Source organism: Rhinolophus sinicus, chromosome 15 (assembly GCF_057876585.1).
Source record: "Rhinolophus sinicus isolate RSI-liver-muscle chromosome 15, RSI-T2T, whole genome shotgun sequence".
Lineage (NCBI taxonomy): Eukaryota > Metazoa > Chordata > Mammalia > Chiroptera > Rhinolophidae > Rhinolophus > Rhinolophus sinicus.
The window spans coordinates 78,914,388-78,934,905 of NC_142515.1; the positions used below are offsets into that span (position 1 = coordinate 78,914,388).

General features: G+C 37.5%; 2 pseudogenes; one reads left to right on the forward strand and one right to left on the reverse strand.

Moving 5' to 3' along the window:
• Nucleotides 1-407: 407 nt before the first annotated feature.
• On the reverse strand, nt 408-5,509 carry LOC109436685 (heterogeneous nuclear ribonucleoprotein A1 pseudogene; annotated as a pseudogene).
• A 9,511-nt stretch (nt 5,510-15,020) lies between these two features.
• LOC109436696 (transcription elongation factor A protein-like 9) lies at nt 15,021-15,320 on the forward strand (annotated as a pseudogene).
• The last annotated feature ends 5,198 nt before the right edge of the window (nt 15,321-20,518 follow it).

Below are 20,518 nucleotides of genomic sequence, written 5' to 3' on the forward strand. Positions count from 1 at the left end.
ACTCCTGCATTTTTGGAGTGCAGGTGATCTCTACCAAGTAACTATTTCACATATTGCTTTATTTTTTTAAAGATGCATTTATTCAGCATCATGATTAGACGATTACATTTAGCAATCAACAGCATGGGTGCAAAAAAAAAATCTACATTAAAACCCTTTGTTGTAATGCTTTACGTTTTCCACACAACAGAAACTAAAATAACCTGTTATATAATTAGTCACAAATACAGTCCTCAATTTTTTTTTTGCCCATACACATGAGTATTGTGTAAAACTTGTCTTCTTTGTAGCAGCTCGGCCCTGCCACCACTGTGCTTGGCTGAGTTCACAAATCTGTTATAACCTATAGCTTCCCTGTCACATTTCTGACTCTCCCCCTCATATTCAGCTTTGTTTGCTGGCAGTAATTAAAACCTGCCACTGCCACAGCTGGTAACGTGGCTGCAACTGCCACAGCCACCTTGGTTTCATGGTTTGGCAAAGTATTGGCCTCTGCCTTAGGGCCCAGAGCTTCTACCTCCAAAGTTCCTCCTTTCATGGGTCCAAAATTTGAAGATGAATTGTAACCGCCAAAATCATTGTCGCTTTTGCCACCTCCAAAATTGCTTCCCTCATTACCAAATCCATTGTCGCCAACCCCACTGCCAAACTATCCTCCACCATCACGACTGCCATTAAAGCCGCCTCGACCACAGAAGTTTCCTCCACGACCAAAGTTGTCCTTCCCATCAAAACCACCTCCTCCACCACAACTGAAGTTTCCAGAACCACTTCGACCTCTGGCTGGATGAAGCACTAACCATCTCCTGCTTAGATAGGGCTTTTCCTACTTCACAGTTGTGACCATTCACAGGATGGTGTTTCTGAATGACAGTCTTGTCTACAGTCATGGTCGTCAAAGTTCACAAAAGCAAAACCTCTCTTCTCGCCACCGCCTTGGTCAGTCATGATTTCAATCACTTCAATTTTTCCATATTGTTCAAAATCTCTTAGGTGATGTTCTTCAGTGTCTTCTTTAATACAAGGAACAAAAATTTTTTTCACACTGAAGTGGGCACCAGGTCTTTGAGAATCTTCTCTTGAGACAAACCTCTTTGGTCTCAGAACTCTTCCCATTTCATTGTGTGGCCTTGCCTTCATGACTGCACCCACTACCTCCACGGTGGCATAGGAGACAAACCCAAAGCTTCTGGAGTGTGTGGTGTTTGGATCTCTCATCACTACACAATCTGTGTGTTCCCCACTGCTCAGAATGGCTCTTTAACTCCCCCTGGTTGTTTTCAAAGTTCAAACCTCTGAGGAAGAGTGTCTGCAGCTGTTGGGGCTCTTTGGGAGACTCTGACTTAGACGAGCATGGGAGGTGAGACTTCGGTGATGCTTTTGAACAAGTTTTGGTGTTTGAAGTTTTCCTATTCCTTCTTTTCAATTGTAATAGTCACAATAGCTATCACTTCTATAGTTCCAGGTATGCCACTCAGCACTTTTCATTTACTAGTGTATTTTATCCTCACAATAGCTCTGTGAGGTAAATTCTGCTACTATCCGCTTGTTACATATGAGAAAAATGAAGCATAGTGAGGTGAAGTAAATTATCCAAGGTCACACAGCTGAGAGGTGAGATTCAAACACCCCTGGCTGTGCTCTTTACTTCTAAGCTATACTGCCTTATTGTGAGGGTCACCCTCAATCAAAGGCAGGTCACCCCAGTCCCTCATCCCTGGACTCTCTTAGATCTCTTTTCTCTCTTCTTTATGAAGAACATTCCCAGATTTCAGTCAATTCTCCCACCATTGTCTGGGTCTCTACTGTCTTCTTCTCTGCAACCAGATGACCGCTAAGGCTGCTGGGCCGATCTGAATTCTTTACATACTTGTAAATGCTATACAAGTATCCCACAGTAAAGCATGATGAGGTATAGAAAGCTTCTCTTTTGAGTGGGAAAGCAGGGAGCCAGCATTATTGCGTTCCTGGCTTTTGAGCAATTAGCTCTTAATGTTTGTGCCAATGGATATGTAGCCTACGTTGCATAAAAGAACAGGAAAATAGGTTAACATTGAGAAAGAGTAATGATTCTGAAGAACTGATAACTTCAAAAGGGGAAAAGTATTCAAATTTGGATTGTCATAGAAGGTCATCCCAAATTCCAGACTGATCACTCTGTATGCTCCATTCTGTACATAAAGAATCATGATCTTGAAAGAGGAGGGACCCTGGAATCTATTTGGTAAATAACTGATGGGGGATTCTCAGCCGCTCTCAAATTGGCACATTGTTGCCAGGAGAGGTGTTAAAGTTATTTATGTTTTATTATTTTTACTTTAATGATAATTGTCGTGCGGGAGACCCTGCTCGCTGCGCCATTTGTCGTGCAGGGTGCCAGGCGGGGTCTCTGGTCCCACTCCCCACATAACGCAGGATATGGTGAGGCCAAAAAGGAACACCCATGGAGCCATAGGTAGGGGAGTCATACCACTATATTCTCTCTGGCGGCACTATACTCTCACTGGAGGCTGGATCCACACTGTCCGCAGACCGCCATCCACGCTTGCCAGCCCAGCCGCCATCTTCTCGCTAGCCCCCATTCTTCTTCTCTCCTCTGCTAGCACAGCCACAGCAGTTATATTAGTGGCCAATGGCTCACTGGTTACAGCTGACGGCCAACTAGCCACAGCTGATGGCCATGCAATCACAGTTGATGGCCATTTACTACCTGAGCCAGCACCTGTCTATGTGAGGCCGAGAGCCTGGAAACTGCTTTTTGGGGTTCTGTCCCCACAATAATATATTTGTCCCCGATTTAACAGATTGGATTAAATGAAGGACCAAAAACATATATGCTCAGAGTAAGCTTTAACTGAATTTCAGATAAATAAAATTAAATCCCATTTGTATCATTTTGAAAGTTTCTCTCTTTCTTCCTCTCTTCTTACATTCCTGAAGAACAGCCAAGAAACAGCTTAAATTGATCCACCTGAAAAGCTGGGTTACAACCTGGAGATGAATCATTTTGCCAAAATCATTACTTGCAGATATACTGCTCCTTAGCTAGGAGAAAATGTTCTTGTCATGATGGAAACCAGGTGTGACACAGCTGGAAAGTGAGGGTTGCCATGGTCACAGCAAAAGCCTTCGGACAGCTCAGATGCTTCAGGAGAGTTGGCCTGCAAGGGTAGGTGTAGTGTCTGATTCCTCGGTGGCCATGTTGGGTAACATCCCCTCAGGAAGTCTGAGTGCTCCCCACTCTGAGGTGCTTTCATTCCTTCACAGATTCAAGTTTGGTTTGACAAAATAACCCTGGAACATGCGATTTTACCCTTGTATTTATAAGTCAAAGCAACCGACATGGGCTAACAATATTTATGGTGTTTGGGCTTTTTGAGTACATTAGTCACTTTTTCTTGTTTCCTTGGAGACGCGGCTATCTAGTATTTAGAATTGCTGTGGGGACAGAGTCCTAGAGTGAAGTTTCCAGGCTCTCAGCCTCATGTGGAAAGGTACTGGCTCGGGTAGTAGATAGCCATCAGCTGTGACTAGTTGGCCATCAGCTATTACCAGTTAGCCATTAGCCACTAATATAACTACCAAGGCTAAGCTAGCAAGCGCTGATTGTGGATTGCAGAGAGGCGGATTGCAGTTAGGAAGTGAGGTTGGTTGGCAGAGAAGCGGATGGTGGGTTGCAGATCGTGTAGCTCCCGCTTTCTGTGTCTCCAATCTAGCCAGTAGCGAGACTATAGTGGTATGACTCCCCTATCTATGGTCCATGGATGTTCCTTTTTGGCCTCACCATGTCCTGAGTTCTTATGTCGGGAGTGGGACCAGAGACCCCGCATGACACCCTGCATGACAATTGCATTCTGAAGTCAGAGTGCCAGGGTTTCAACATAGGCTGTGGTCGTTTTTTAGTGTGTTTGGTTCTCGGATTCTGAGCCGTCTGTTTCACTTTTCTGTGCCTTGTTTTCACTTCTGTAAAGTGAAGGATGATAATAGTACCTCTCATGGAGGGTTTTCATGAGGATTAAATGAGATAACGCAGGTGAAGCATTTGGAACTGTGCCTGGCACATACACAGTCCTCAGTAAATGTTAGTTAATCTGTTTTCTAAAATGAGCAACAAATCAAGCTATTTACACTCAATTGAAGAACTTCATTTCGAAAAACGTTTAGTTCCTAAGTTTTAGAGATTTTAACATATATTTAACCCAGCTGAGAGTGTGTTCATATATATGTATGCTTGTGTTGAATGCCGGAGAGGGTAAGCGATGTAAATGCAGGCATTAGCTGTTTTCCTCCATGGGGTGAAGGAGAGGGAAAAAGGAAAACTAAGGAATACTACGGTCTCTCACAAATTTGTTTTTCGCTGTTGTTAAGTTCTACTTCTAGAGTTAGAATTATCCTTTAAGTACGTTCCACTGCAGGAGGAGGATGAAATGAGGCTGTCCTTTGGAAAGGTACAATTTTGGTTCCATATTTATGTTCTTAGAGAGTTATCTCAGAAGAGTTGAGTTTCTTTGACTCATTTCCTAATTAGGATAATGCAGAGAGAAGGACGCGGGGAGGGTGAGCACAATAGAGCTTATTAAGAACCTCAGTTGTTGATGCAGGATACTGGAGGAGAGAAGAGCCTCCCCTGAATTTCACAGCAGGACTTGGGGTTAAGGATGGGGGCACTTGCTATCACTAACAATCTTTCTCCCTTTCTCAAGAGAGATTAGATCTGCCAAGCCAAGGACTTGTTCCTTATCCTCCAAATTGTATTTCAGCTAAGCAGCAATGGCTAGAGCATAGTCATTATTCGTGATCCACTAAAGGCTCTTTCAAAGATCAATGGGAATATGCAAATGTTACCACTGAACAAAGAGCTGACAGACCATTTTAATCATTATGGTTTGAAGTTTTTACATGGGTTAAAAAGTGCCCTGCAGATTGAAATGTATAGCAAGAACTGTTTTTGTCAGTAAGATTCTGCCATCCATGACCTGTACTAGTTCTTGGTAAAATGACTTTATGTATTCTTATAGATATAATATTTTAGTCTCAGTAAAGAAGAAGAAAGAGCATTTGCATATATTTATTGAGGGGCAATGGACATACCATAAAGTGTTCGTATTAAAAAGTATAAAATTTGATGGATTTTGACATCTGTGAAACCATCTCCACCACCAGAATAACGGATATATCTGTCATCTTCCTGAAGTTTCCTTGTGCCTTGTGATTGGTACCTCCCACCCAACACTTCACTATCCCTAAGGCAACCAACCACTGGTCTGTTTCTGTCACTATAGATTAGCTTGCACTTTTTCTGAGTTTTATATATATGGATTCATACTGTATGCACTCTACTTTGGCTTTTTCCACTCAGCATAATTATTTTGAGATTTGTAGATGTTGTGTATACTGATAGTTTATTTCTTTTTATTGCTGAGCAGTAATCCATTGTATGGATATATACATACAATCCATGGATATATACGTCTGTCTATTCATTTACCTTTTGGTGGACTTTTGCCATTTTTATACCAATATCGCCCTTCCTTGATTAATGCAGTTTTGTAATATATCCTGAAATCAGATAGCATAAGTCCTCTAACTTTGTTCTTTTCTTTTAAATGTCATTTTTGCCTTTCAGGTTGTATGCATTTACATATAAATATTAGGGTCAGGTGGTCATTCTCTGTTAAAAACCTGCTGGAATTTTGTTAGAGATTGCATTGAATTTATACATCAATTTAGGAAGAATGATATGTTGGCAATAATTGATGTGACCCATGAATATGGTTTGCTTTTTTTTTTTTTTTTTTTACATGTTTGGCTTTTCTCTCATCAATGTCTTATAATTTTTGGTGTATAGGTATTATAAATACTTGTCAAATTAATTTTTTTCATGCTACTGTAAATGGGATAGTTTAAAAAATTTTAGTTTCTGATTGCTTATTACTAGCTTGTAAAACTATAATTGATTTTTGTATACTCATTTTGTAAACCATGCTAAACTACTCTTATTACTTCTAGTAGATTTTTTTTGCAGATTCCTTTTCTAGATAGATGATGATGTCATCTGAGAATAAAAATAATTTTCTCCCTGACCCCTCCATCTGTGTTTTCAAAAATTTTCTTCTTTTATGCACTGGCTAGGATTGCCAGTACAGTGTTGAATGAAATTGTCAGGGTGATTTAATGAATTTTATGTTGTCTAGTTCTAGCATTTTTGTATTCCTCTACACATTTTTTGAAGTTTGTTCTGTGACTCATCTAAGTTCCTTGAAAACAGCAGAGTTACCTTTAGCCTGGAGCTAATTTGGCTCCACTATTGAGATAATCCTTTTCCAAGTACATAACCCGTTGCCTCATGAATTGAGAGATTTCTACACCCTAGCTGTTAGGAGGATAAATTATTTCCAGCCCACCATGATCTCTGGAATTGCTTCACTAGCCTCAGGTAGTTATTTCACATGCATGTGCTAAAAAGCACTCAGCTGAAGACTCAAGAGAAATTCCTTGCATATTTTCAGAATTCTCTCTCTCTCTCTCTCTCTCTCCCTCCCACTCTCTCTCTTCAGCACTCTCCTGACTGTTACTCTGCACTAGGAATTCTAGCTGCTTTGGGATCCCCAAATTCTCAACTCTGTCTCAATTCAGGAAGACTTCCAGAGTCTGTTTGGTTTCAGCTGTTCTGTCTTGAAGCCTAGAAACTCTGCAGACAGTAGGCTGGAGCAGTTTTAGGCCCCATTTCACTTGTTTCCTCTTTCTCAAGGACCACTGTCCTGAGATGATTTTTGTCCAATGTCTGAAAACTTGTTTCATATTTTTTGTTCATTTTAAATTGTTTATGGTGACAGGGTAAAACTGTTTCCTATTATTTCATCACAGCCAGAAGCATAAGTCTTAGGTGTATTTTGAGTTTACAAAATTTGTCATTTATTAGGACTCATTCAGTTGACTCATTCAGAAATAGAAATCCAACTGAACTCCTGAAATAGCTGAAATATGAAAAAGCTCACCTACGTGGAAAGTAAAATGTTGATAATAGACTCCAGAGGTTTAAACAGTGTGATAAAAACACACATTCGCTTTCCATCTTGTGTTTGCTGGCTTTCTTATATCAGCTTGGCTCTATTTTTAGAAAACTTCTTTCCAAAGAGTGAAAAGATGGCAATTTTAGTATTATGTGAAACTTAGAGTGATGATCTAAGAGGAAGGCTGAACATCTTTCTAATAACTCTGGTAACACTATTTGAGGTGATTCTGATTGGCCCCGTTTAACTTGCATGTGTAACTCTGAATCACTCACTATGGTTAAGCTATGGCATACTCTGACTTCCTGGTCTGGTCTATGCCAAGGAGGGCATATAAGACAGCCATACCAGGAATGTCATGGATTGTGCAGAATTATTTAGAGTGCGGAAGGAGTGATTCCACAAAGCAAAGGATGATGGGGAAATACAAAATGCATGTCCACTATACTGAGCAGATAATAGTTTTTAGGACATGCATTAGTTATCTATATCTACATAGCAAATTACTCTAAAGTTTATCATCTTAAAAGGATAAATATTTATTACCTCAGATTCTGTGAGTCAGGAATTTTAAAGTTAGAACCATCCTTCGTTGGATGGTTCTGGATCAGGGTCTCTTTTGTTGGAGTCAACTATTGGCCAGGGCTGCTGTCATCTGAAAACATGACTGGGGATGAGTGTGGGTGGGATCTACTTCCAAATTCACTCACTTGCTGTTGGAAAGTTGCAATTCTTTGCTGGCTGTTGGCTGGAAATCTCAGTTCGTCACCATGCAGGGCTTTCTGTAAGCTGCCTGAATGTTCTTACTACATGACAGCTAAATTCCCCAAGAGTGAAAGATCTAAGAAAGATTTTTCGTACATAAAATGGAAGCTACAGGCTTTTTATAACCTATTATCAGAAATGACATAACATCAGTTCTGCCATGTTTCACTCAAGGGGAAAGAGTTAAATTTCATCTCTTGAAGGGATAAATACAAAATAAAAATGTGGACATATTTTTAAAATCACCACAGGACTTTTATAGTTAGGACTTATAACCTAGAACAATCACAAAGACTTGTATTTTTTTTTTTTTTTTTAGTTGTTTCCTCACATATAAATTTGTGGCCTGAAAAAATTAGAATTATATTCCCATCTCAAAAAGAAAATTATACTGAACTCTGGAAATACTAATATAATATAACATGAATATGTATATTTGTTATGGTGGTACTAATTAGTTCATTATCTGGATTGCTTTAGATATGTTGGTAGACTATATTTTAAACATTTTGAAATATTTTACATACAAATTCAGAAAACCTTATAGAATGAAAAACACAACTGCAACCTTTTGCCTTCAGAGACGTAATATAAGTTCATGTCTATAAGCTTCTTTTAAGGTTATTGCCAAGTTGACTAGAAGGGGATGGAGATGAATTATGCATATAATACCTTGTATTCCATTTAAAGTTGTGGTCTGTAGACACCCACTTAGTTATATTGTACAAATAATTTTCTGCCTTGTGTAGATATTTCTAAAATGTCATGTGGAGATACCTTTAGTAAGGTTATAGCATGACAAGTAATTAAAATCACTATTTGATATTTCAGTTGTTTCAAGTTCCTAACAGTGAAATAGTTACCTGGACAGTAACCTGCGACCTTTTCTCAAACTTAATATGTTTATTATATGAAAGGGGCAGAAAATATTTAAAAATGCTTTCTCTTTTACTTGCTTTAATTCTAATTTTCCTTCATTTCCACCTGGAAATTTAATGGAAAAAAAATCTGCGTGAACAATAGCGGGGAACATTTCTCCAGCTTTAAATCTGAAGATTTCTTTTTAAACCTATTCTTGTCAAAGAAGTAGGAAACAAATTCTAATAGTACACAAGGTTATATCAAAAGTAATCTTTTTCATCTAACTTTTTACACCCTAAGCACTGGGCTTCTAGTGCTTCTGTTCTCTTGCCAGAAAGAATAACTCTCACAGGTTCCTGTATAGTTAAAGAGGCCTGTCTGTGCATTTAGAGTGATGTGTATGCATCTGTGTATAACAGTGTATGTGTTTGTCATTGTGTGTGTATCTGTGTGCATGCATATGTGCACTGTCTCCCTTTTAATGATACTGGTATCAGTGATTCTCTAAGTTTAGCATGCCTCGCAATCACCTGGAGGGCTTGTGAAAACACAGTTTGCTTAAATGTACATCCCTCCATTCCCCCCCCCACCCCCCACCCCCAGTTTCTAATTTGCAAAGTTTTAAGACTGAGATGTGAGAATTTGCCTTTCTAACAAGTTCCTAGGTGATGCTGATGGTGCTGGTCTGGGGATCACACCTTTAGAATCACTGAATTATGCAAATGGCAGTAACTTGCTTTGTTCCTTATCTATAAAGATTTGTTCCTGTCTGTTTGAAACCGCATCTTTCTCTTTCAGACACTTGAGCTCTTTGTGGCTAGTGTGCCCCCATTGATGGATGCTTAGGTTTTTCTACTGTTTGAAACTTCAGTGAGAGCAGGTAAATTGGTCAATATTCAATTTTCCAAAATGGACAATTAGCCTAATATGCAGTTCACAAATCAATTCACAAAAAACAAATTAAAGTCTAATTTGTCGAATATCCCATTTGATGAATATATCAATTATAGTCCTACCAGGAATGTTTTGATAGCTTTAAAATAAATGATTTAACAGCTTTATAAGAATATTCAATTTTGATTACTGGTGACATATGCTTTTCTTAAAATCAATTAAGGTAAGATTGATATGTTACTGATGAAATTGGCCAGCGAAACATAAAGCTGCTCATAGACTAGTGAAATAGCAATCAGTATATATTAAAAATTTTCCTTAATTCAGGCTAGTTTTCTAACCAAAATTCTGCCATTTTGTACATGATCATTATATTTAAACAGCTAGTGATTTTATTTATATGCCTCTGAATATAATCTTCCAGATTTTAAAACTTTAACATATTGACTATTCACTTGCAAATTCATCAAGTAATATAACAGCTTTAATTTTATGACTAGCAAATACAATTTCAAAGGTAAGCGTGAATACTGTTAAATTCTTATTAATTTCTCAACTTAAGATAAATTAAGAACTTAAATTAAAATTCCAAAGTAACTGAAGGAAACAAATAGTTAAAATAACCTTATCACAAACAAAATATTGAAATTTTGGTTTTGAAAAACCAGAAATTGAGATGTCCTGACTTACCAGCAATTTGCAGGAAGATTTTATTTGAAAGGTCAAAATAATTCAGAACACCAGGAAAAAAGAAAGACAAAGTTCTGTGGAAGGAATTATGTGATTAGTGACTTACATTTGATGTATATCAATCATAAATTGAAAACTCTGAGGCTTTTGCTTCTGCTTAGGGTGTAAAAAGTTAGAAAGGGTGCTCCTACCTTACGAAATAAGAAAAAGAAACACAAACAGATAAATTACAAAACCGTAACTTTTTTTGAGCTTGTCAGAGAGCTGATGTCACAGGGAATCCAACTGGAAATCCAAAGACAGGCCGACTGCTCCAAGGAGAGATAAGCATTGGCTTGCGTGCGCAGAGCGTGGAGGAAGAGATGTTGGGTGCTATATAAGCTGTGAGAATGCAGATAAACTTTTTAATGAATTGCTAAAGGCCAAGTGAGAGGATTAATACCTTGGGCATCATAGACACAAATGGGGTTCGCATCCACTTGCAGTTTCTTCTCCACAGACCTCCAGTGGGTGCTCGTGAGAAAATTAGAAGCAAGGAGTGAGAGCTGAGAGACTCCCTCAGCAGTGCAGTCCTGGAGGAGGGGAGTGAAGATGTCTGGGGGGTGGGGGGCGGGGGGAGGGGCGGGGTTGAAGCATGAAGCCCCTACCAGAACATTCTCTTAAATGGCACAAAAGATTTAACCTGATGGAGTTGGGGAAAAATCAAATGCTGTCTTTTCCAAGGAATAGGGAAGACCCACACTGCTGGGTAAAAAAGGTAAAAGAAAAAGCAAACAAACACACAACTCCTCCCACCCCCCAGACCCTCTATCTTGGAGGAAAAGGCAGGGAAAAATCCTGGTGCCAGGACCTTACACTCACAAAGTAGGGTTATATATATTTTTTCCTATTTTGGGGCCACAGGCAGGAAACTCTGTTGCAAATGAAGATCTACCAAATAGTTGAGGCAGAGTTTGGCTGTAATGGGGAACAAGAGCATGAGAAAGCCGCATTTTAGAGACATAAGCACAGGGCTTGCCTCAGAATGAGGCTTGACCAAAACCATAGAGAAGCACCTTGCCTCCCCACCTCTGGGTAGTAAGCACTGGCACTGGTTTAGAAAAGAGAATAAAGACAGAACCCCTGTATGGTGCGGGTGACAGGGAAGGCTGAGAGTTGAGATGATAGCATAAACAAACAAACAAACAAAAACACATTAAAAAAAACCCACTGGAAACCCTGGTCCATCCCTGCCCGTTAAAGGAAGTTGAAGCAAATGGTACAGTGGAAGGTACCAAAGCAATAGCAAAACTCAAGCCTGGTTCAACTCTTGATCAAATTGACTCACTCCTCAATGTAGCGTAGCAAAATAAAAAAGGCATGCAGCTTTCCAAGTCTAAATACCATTTACCTCAGTCTCTACACATCTACCCAAGATGTGTGGAATTCAATAAATTCAATAAGATGCACAAAAAAGCAAGAAACAGCAATTTGCTGTCAAGACAAAATAATAGAACTAGGCTCAGAGATGGCCCAGGTGTTGAAACTATCAGGCAGGGAGTTTGACATAACTTTGATTAATATGTGAAAATCTCTAGTGAAAAAAAGATGACAATGGGATTTAAAAGATAGGGAATTTCAGTAGAAAGATGGAAACTATAAGAAAGACACTAATGTTAAGTGCTAGAAATAATTTAAAAAACCCTGTTAACAGATAAAAATGGCTCTGATGGGCTCACCAGTGGATTTGACATAGCTCAGGAATGAATTAGTTTATTTAAACATAGGTCAATAGAAACACCCAAACTGAAACAGAAGAGAAAAATAAAAATGAGCAAAACACATCAGGGCCTCCAAGAGCTGTGGGGCATATAAAAAAGTTTAATATACATGTAATCTCAAATGGAGAATAGATTTTTGATTGAGACTTTCCTCTTACTAGTATAACATTTAATGCTATAAATTTTTCTCTCAGCAGTGCTTTAGCTGCCTCTTACAAATTTTTATATGCTGAATTTGTATTCATTAATGTATTTTTTAAATTTTCCTTGTGACTTCCTTTTTAGCCCATTGATTATTTAGAAGTGTGTTGTGTAGTCACCGCGTGTTTGGAAATTTTCGTATTACCTTTCTGTTACTGATTTGTAGTTTGATTCCACTGTGGTCTGAAAATACACCCTGTATGATTTCTTTTTAATTACCTGAATATTTTTTTTTTATAACCCAGGATGTGGTCTCTCTTGGTATATGTTCCATAGACACTTGAAAAAAAAAAGAGTATTCTATTATTGAGTGGAGTGTTGTATGAATATCAAGTAAATCCTGTTGAGTAATGGTGGTGCTATTTTATGTTCTTGATGATTTTCTGTCTGGTGGTCTACCAATTGTTGACACAGGAGTGTTGAAATCTCCAACTGTAATTGTCGATGTGTGTTTCTTCTTTTAGGTTTATAAATTTTTGCTTCACATGTTTTTCATCTCAGGTGTTTGGTGCATACACATTTAGGATTGTTGTATCTTCTTAGAGAATTGGCCCTTCTATCATTATGTAATGTCACTCTCTGTCCCTAGTACTTTTCTTTGCTCTGAAGTCAACTATATGTGCTAATAATATGCTCCTAATGTACTCATGCTTTCATTTGATTAAAATATTTACACGGCATATATTTTTTCATCCCTTTATTTTTATTTTGAGTTGTTTTCCCATGTAGTTAAGTTGTCATTTCTGAGTGAGAGATTGCCTTTCAAAGTTTATTATGATGTTTTGACATCAATTTCTTTGGGCTTATCCTGTATGAAAGTTGTGCAGATTCTTGAATCTGTAGTTTTGTTTGTTTGTTTGCTTTTTTTTTTTGCCAAATTTGAAGTTTTCAGCCATTATTTCTTTGAGTATGTTTTGGTCCTATCTTCTTTCTCCTCTCCTTCCTAAACTCTGATAACACATATTAGATCTTTCATTCATGTTTTTGTTTTTAGTCTATAATCTCTGTTGTTCAGATTGAATCATTTCTATTGTTTTATGTTTCAGTTCACTTATTCTTTCCCCCTTCTATTCTTCTGTTAATCCCATCTGCTGCGCTTTTTTTTTGTTATTGTATTTCTCAGTTTTATTTGATTATGCATTATATATTTTATTTCTTTGCTGAGGCTTTATAGTTCTTTACTGAAGTTTTCTGTTTTGTTTTCATAATTGCTTACTGAAGTGTTCTTATCATGACTGCCTTGAAATCTTTGTCAGATAATTCTAGCAACTCTGTCACTTTGGTCTTGGCATCTATTGATTCTTTTTTTCATTTAGTTTGGGATCTTTCTGGTTCTTGGTATAAGAAGTGACTTTTGATTGACATCTGGACATTTTTGTGTTATGTTATGAGACCGTATCTTATTTAAAACTCTTTTAGCTGGATTAATGTGACACCACTCTTGCAGCAGATCTGCTTCTGCCAGATGGAAGTAGAAGTGTAAGTTCCCCAAAACAGTGTGCTCTGTTGACACATGGTGGGGGTCCTCATTACTGCTTGGTGGGGTTAGGAATTCAGGAGTTCCAGCTCCCCATGTGGTCTCCACTGACACCGCAGGGGGTTGGCTTGTTACTGGCTGGCAAAGATTAAAGTCTTGGCTCCCTGCTTGGCCATCTCTGAAACCATCCTAGCAGGGAGGGGTTTGGGCTACCTTATTATAGTCTTACAAGGATGGAGGTCTAGGCTCCTCCTTACTCGGCCTTTGCTGGCATGATTGGAGTAGAGCCACACGTCTCCTCCCCCCACCTGTCCCGTGGTGTTTGAATAGAGTGAAGAAGTTATTTTCTAAAAGTTTTCTGCCTTGCTAATCTTCCCCTTTCCTGGTTGTTTTGGCTGGAGAGGCTTTTGTTGAGGCTTCTTTTTATATATGTCTGTTGGTATTTCCAATTTGCCAGCTTTTTCAGCTCCAAGTCTGGGATATATGAGGCACATAAGATACCCCCAAGGAACTCACCGTGTCATTCTGTGGGTCCTGTGCTTTCTGGGCAGTCTTTTTTTTTCCTTTCTACTCTTCTTATGCTTGTTTTATATACAATATCCAGGGCTTTGAGTTGTATTTAGTGGAAAGAATAAAGAAAAGTATGTCTACTCCCTCTTCCTGGAAACAGAAATCTCCTTACTTTTTTTTTTAATTTATTTTTTTTAATTTTGTTTTATTAAATTTATTGGGGTGACAATTGTTAGTAAAATTACATAGATTTCAGGTGTAGAATTCTGTATTACATCATCTATAAATCCCATTGTGTGTTCATCACCCAGAGTCAGTTCACCTTCCATCACCATATATTTGATCCCCCTTACCTTCATCTCCCACCCCCCACACTTTTTTTTCTCTTGGTTTATTTTTTATTCACTAATGTTATGTCTTTATTTTCTTACCTTCTAAGTTGGTATAATATTTTCACTGATAGACTTTCACGTATAAAATATATTCCATTAGCACAAAATTATGTGAGGGAGATGGAATAGAGATATGAGTTTAAGGAGAAAAAGGACCGATGTTACATTTATGAACGTTAAAGGAAAGCTGATTATACATTTAAAAATAAATGATGGTTGAGTCTGGTCCTTGTTCTCGCCTGAGTACCAACTTCCTCCTGCAGTGTGACCGTGGGCCCTGAGGCCGGGGAAAGGAGAGAGCCAATATGCTGGAATTTTGCAGGTCTGTTGTCCATAGCAGTGAGCAAAGCTAGAAAAGATGAGGAAAAAACTGATTGGATCAATACTGAAGTAATTGTATTCAATGAGAAATTAGCAGAGAAAAAGGAAAGAAGGAGGAAAGGAAGAGAGACACAAGATGAAACGCTGTCAAATTGAAGAAAAACCAGAAAATGAGAGTGAAACCTTAGGAAGAGCGAAGCCTTAGGAAAAGCCAGAGGAGGAGGAAGAGCCAGAGGAGAAGGAAAACACAGAAGGAACTTTTAGAGAAAGGCTGATTTAGTCTCTCCAGGAATTTAAAGAAGATATACACAACATCATTTAAGCAAGGATGATGTGTTTAGAGAAGTGGGTGAAATAGACAAGGAGAGTAAGAATCAAACTCAAAGCAACCCATTGGAAGGTTAATTGAAACCATTCTCACCCTTACTTAATGTAGTTTACCTTGATTTTTATTTTTTCTGATATTAACATTGCCATATAGTGTGCTTTTGATCTGCATTTTACTGATAAACCTTTATCCATTTTTTTTACTTTTAATTTGTTACTTGCTTTTAATGATTTTTAGATGCATCCTTTCTTATCTGCATCTCATTGTTTATCTTATTTAGAACCAATCTCCAAATCTCTGCCTTTTAATAGGAGAGCTTTATTCATTTGTACAAAAAACAGTTCCAGACAGAATGTAAAATGAATAAAATGTTACTAAGTAATATGTAAATATCGTATTTTTAAAAGGGAAAAGTACATTTGTATATTACATACATGCACAGAAAAACGTGTGAAGGATGAAAGACAAAAAAGTACAGTCAGTGGTAGGATTATGAGTGAATTTCAAAATTCTGCTTCTTTGTATTTTTTCTTATTCCTAGAATGTACACACATAAAAATAATAAAAGTTTTACAACAAAAGAAAGTAACCAAAAAATGATAGTTGGTAAAAAATTTATTACATTTCTATTCCTCAGAAACATTTAAAAAGAGAGATTTCACAGTTTTGTTTAATAATGTTCTAGTTATATTATACTGGAAATCACATTTTTTGGAATTACAAAAACTTCTGATTAATGATGGTAGCCAACTTAAAAATGGGCAATGGGGTATAGAGTTTTCAAAAATATTAAGGAAGATGTCAGCAAAAAAGGTTGTGTCGGTCCATTGCTCTGGGGTTTGTGCCTGAGTTTGCGAGTACGTGATTCTATGTCTGAATAGCTTCAGAGAACGTAAAATCGTTTTCCAAAGTGGTTATGACTGTTTATATTCCCATGAGCAGTGCATGACCGTTCCCAGGGTTCCATGTCCTGGCCAGCACTGATATTAATCAGATTTAAAAACTTTGTTACTATGATCATGTTGCCACGCAGCAGCCTACCCGTCTGTCTCCTCCTACCTGCCCCTAAAGAAAGGAGAGTCTGTGAGATGGATCCTTTCAGAGACTTTGCTTCACCTTTGTGCTTACACCTTATGTCTCCCTGTTTGGCCCCAGAAAGATGGCTGGCTAGTCAAAGAACGGTATGATTCCCCATTGGGGGGGCGGGGGACAACCCAAGCCAGACACAACCACTTGGGGACCATCTGGGGAACTCACAGGGTCGATACAGGTGGGCACAGCCCCCCACTTTCCCCCAGCTAATGAGAGCCTCTGCCTCTGTGGCTCTATTCCTTCCCATAACCTGCAGGGGAAGAGATTCAACGGTGTGCTCTCCATCTATTCATATGCATAACGGTTTTGTCCCTTGAGGAAGTACTTACCCTGAGACTTCCGGTTCTGCTGCCTGCAGGCAAGGGTGATTGGCTTGAATCAGTTTCCTATTATGATGTGTGGGATTCATAGATCTTGAGACTGACAAGCTTTATCTCCTTTACTTCCACACCTAACTAATAAAAGCTACGTGTTGGCCTGATTTGGGGCTCAGTTCTTGAGGCTGGAGTCCCTTGGCCCCGCTTGCACTCTATTTTTGGCTACTGTCTTTCTTAACCCTGCACTGCCCTCCTCACTCCCCACAACTTTTGTCCGTGGGATGCGACAAGATCAGAGTAAAATGTTGTCTCCTTATGGTTTTAATTTGCATTTCCCTGATTGTTGATGAGGTTGAGCACCTTTCAATTGTTTATTTCATATTTATTTTCTCTTCATTGAAGTGGCTGGTGTTGCCAATATTTCCTTGTAAGTTTCCCCCCAGATTTTCTACTTGGTTCATTATAATTTTCATATTGACTTGGAGGCATTCTTTGTTTTCACCAATCTTTTGTCAGTTAGTGTGGTACATTTAACTTCTCATAGCTTGTATGGGTTGTATATTCACTCTTGTTAGAATGTTTTTGATAAACCTATGATTTCAATATTAATGAAGCTCTATGTTATTAGTCTTTTCCTTTAAAGTTTGCATTGTTTTTGTCTCATTTGAAAAATTTATTCCTTACCTGTAAGTCAAAAACAGATACTGTTTTTACTTCTGAAAGTTTTTGTGGCTTTGATGTTCATGTTTAAATCTTTAATTCACCTGGAATTGATTTTTTGTAAGAAATAACATAAGGTTCGGATTTCATTTTACCTTTATAAAATTGTTTGCATGCAATTTAAAAAATAATTCTCCTCTCATATACTGTCAATGTCACCTCCATCAAAAATTTAGTTTGCATGTCTTCATGGGACAGGTTTTGGGCTCAGTGTATTCTCTTCCCCCCCTCCCCCGTGTCACCCTCCCCACACCCCCACATCTGTCTCTCTGAGTGACTAGCGTACAGTTTTATTTACCATAACTTTAAAAAAAAAATTCACATAATCAATCTTTCTCTGATATTATTCTTCTAAAAAGTGCTCAATGACAGTGGCTTTTTTGTTTGAAGATTTTTTGCTTATCTCTGGTGCTGGCTATTGTTATTATTATTTAAGTATTATTAATATTTTAATGGCTCTCATTGTTTAGATCAGGTATTACAGAGTAACTAGTATAGAGGAGGAACCAGCAAGTAGTCTGGGCTATCAGGAAATCAACCTGGTTCTTAGTAGAGTTCTATAGAATTAAAAAAAAAGAAGTGTGTGTGCGTGTGTGTGTGTGTGTGTGTGTGTGTGTGTGTGTGTTTATCCTTGGCTTGCTTTGACCTGACAAAAACTGATACTACAGGTGTACTTACCTACTCAAGGTTTTCATCTTGCTATAGTAATGATAAGAATGTGTCTGTGTATTTCTTCAGTTATCTTTGTTTCCCCTGCAAATTCGTATTTCCAAACAAGGTGGCAAAAAGCTTCTGCAACTGTCCTGGATGTTCCAGACTAAGAACTGTTGGTTGTAACCATCCTGTCTTCACCTGAGATCTTCAGTGGTGAGCAGCTCATCTTCTTCTTTTTACCTTCACCCTGGTCCCGTTTTCAATCCATTTAGTAGAACTTTGAAGTAGATGTGAAAGGTCCTTTTTCAGTGAAGACAGAATTTCCACTTCACCTCTTTGTTCTCCTTGTTTTTGGTTAATTTCAGAAGGAAGTTGCCAGTAGCAGGTTTTTATGTACCCAATTTGAAATCTCAACTTGATGTTTGAAGTTCTTGAAATAATTTATATATCAGGTTTTACCTTTGATCAATATCAAACTCTGGAGACTATTTATTTGCAAGGGAAGAAAACTTTTAATATTACACAGACCATAGAGAAGTTGTAATAGATCATGTGATAACAATCAAGAGTATAAGAAAAAAAATATTTTTGCATATTCAATTGTATTATAAAGTGTCTTGGGAAGAAGATATACTGGCATATTATGTTTTTGAGATTCTTGAATACATTCATTGAAATATGCATTAGAAGAAAATCCAATGTAATTGATGATCTTATGTTTGTGGCAGCATGAGATAGGGAGAAGGTATTAGTATTTATTAAATGTGTACCATATGTCTAGTACTGAGCACAAAGTGAGCCAGAAATGGACTTTTTAGCAATCAGAAGAATTACTGACTGTGGCTACAGATACTGAGAACTCCAAAAGAGCTCCTAGAGATTACCTTTTAATATTTTGAAACTTGAAAACAACCATGAGTATGAATCAAACAATACAAAGTAAGTTTGCGAAATTTCTGCCACACATTTACATGGTGTAAAGTTCGTCAAATTAATTGTCTGACCTCCCGTAGGTGTAGGGAACCCACAAACGTGCTATCTTATTGTAAATTACATATTTAAAATGCTACTCACTTCCAGGAAAGAGGGAAATTTGAGGTGAATTTTGCCTCACTGGGGTTCTCTTACTTTTATTGAGTCCTGGATTTAAAGAAGTACTGCTCACTCTCTTGCTCAGCTCTTTAGGATTTGGCAAGTGCTCTGAGAACAAAAGCCTTCCTGAAAGTAAGATTCCTTTCTCTGGATTTCTGTATTGTCCTGTACTTTGGCTCAGGTAACACTCTTTCACTCTCATTTTAGTTCTTTAATGCATTTCTTTTTCATATTTTCAGCTCTTTACTTGTGTTCTGTGTAGGTAGGGGGTTAACCTGAATTATCTTGCTTAACAGTACTGGATATAATAATCCTGCTATACTTCAGAAGCTTTAGCATTTTAATGGCTGTCCTAGTGACACTAATGTCCTAATGGCTGTCCTAATGTTACTAGGAGGTGAAGATTCCAATCATATGTTATAAAAAACCACATGGCACCATTATCCTCTGCTGAACTTGCTATAGCCCAAAAATATTCAGAAGTAGTTTTAAAGATATGTTGTGAAGAAATCTTACATTCAAACTCTGATTGTGACTTCTATAAATAAAGTTATCTTTATTTTGGAATATTGTTGGGCAATGAAATTTTTAATATATTTTTAGCTACAATTAATACATTTCTTGTTTTTTCTTTTTTCTTTTTGCATAAATTGCTATTAAACCAATGGTGTTCATTGTTGTTGATAATGTCTTAGAATAAGTAAGAAAGTTTTTTACATATCTGTAATTTACATATCTGGCTATAGCATTTGCCCTTTCTGTAATATGTTGAATATTCAACTGAAGTTTCTAGATAGGTTGTTGATTATTGTCATTAGAGACCTATTGTCTTCAGTAGTATCTGTGTAATGGAGCCTTAAAATTATACTATTCCTAATGATGAAGTCTGAAAAATTCTTGAACTAATCTTCTTTCTAGTCAGTAATAATGTCTTCCAAAATAAATTATTTATTTTAAAATATTATAAAATAAAAGTCTCTAAGAGTTATAAATTGGCAAACAAAAGGTATAATATTTAATTTTGATTTAACAAATACATATTGAGTAATTCTTATTAAAATGTTAGGTACTGGGGATTTGCAATAAATGAAACCAATCTTGTCCCAGCTTCGTTTTTTTTTGTTTTTGTTTTTGTTCTTCCCATACAACTTAGTTGTACTTTCATAGTCTTAATAAAACTCTATCAATTTTTATCAAGCCCAATTAACTAATAAAATTCTGGATTTTTTTCATTATTATTTTTTGTTGAGATAGTTGATATAAGACATTGTGTGAGTTTAAGATGTACAACGTATTGATTTGATACATTTATATTGCAATATGATTGCCATTGTACCATTTGCTAACACTTCTATCATGTCGCATGATTATAATTTCTTCCAGCATTGGGAGCAATTAAGATCCAGTCTCTTATCAAGTTTAGTGTTTACA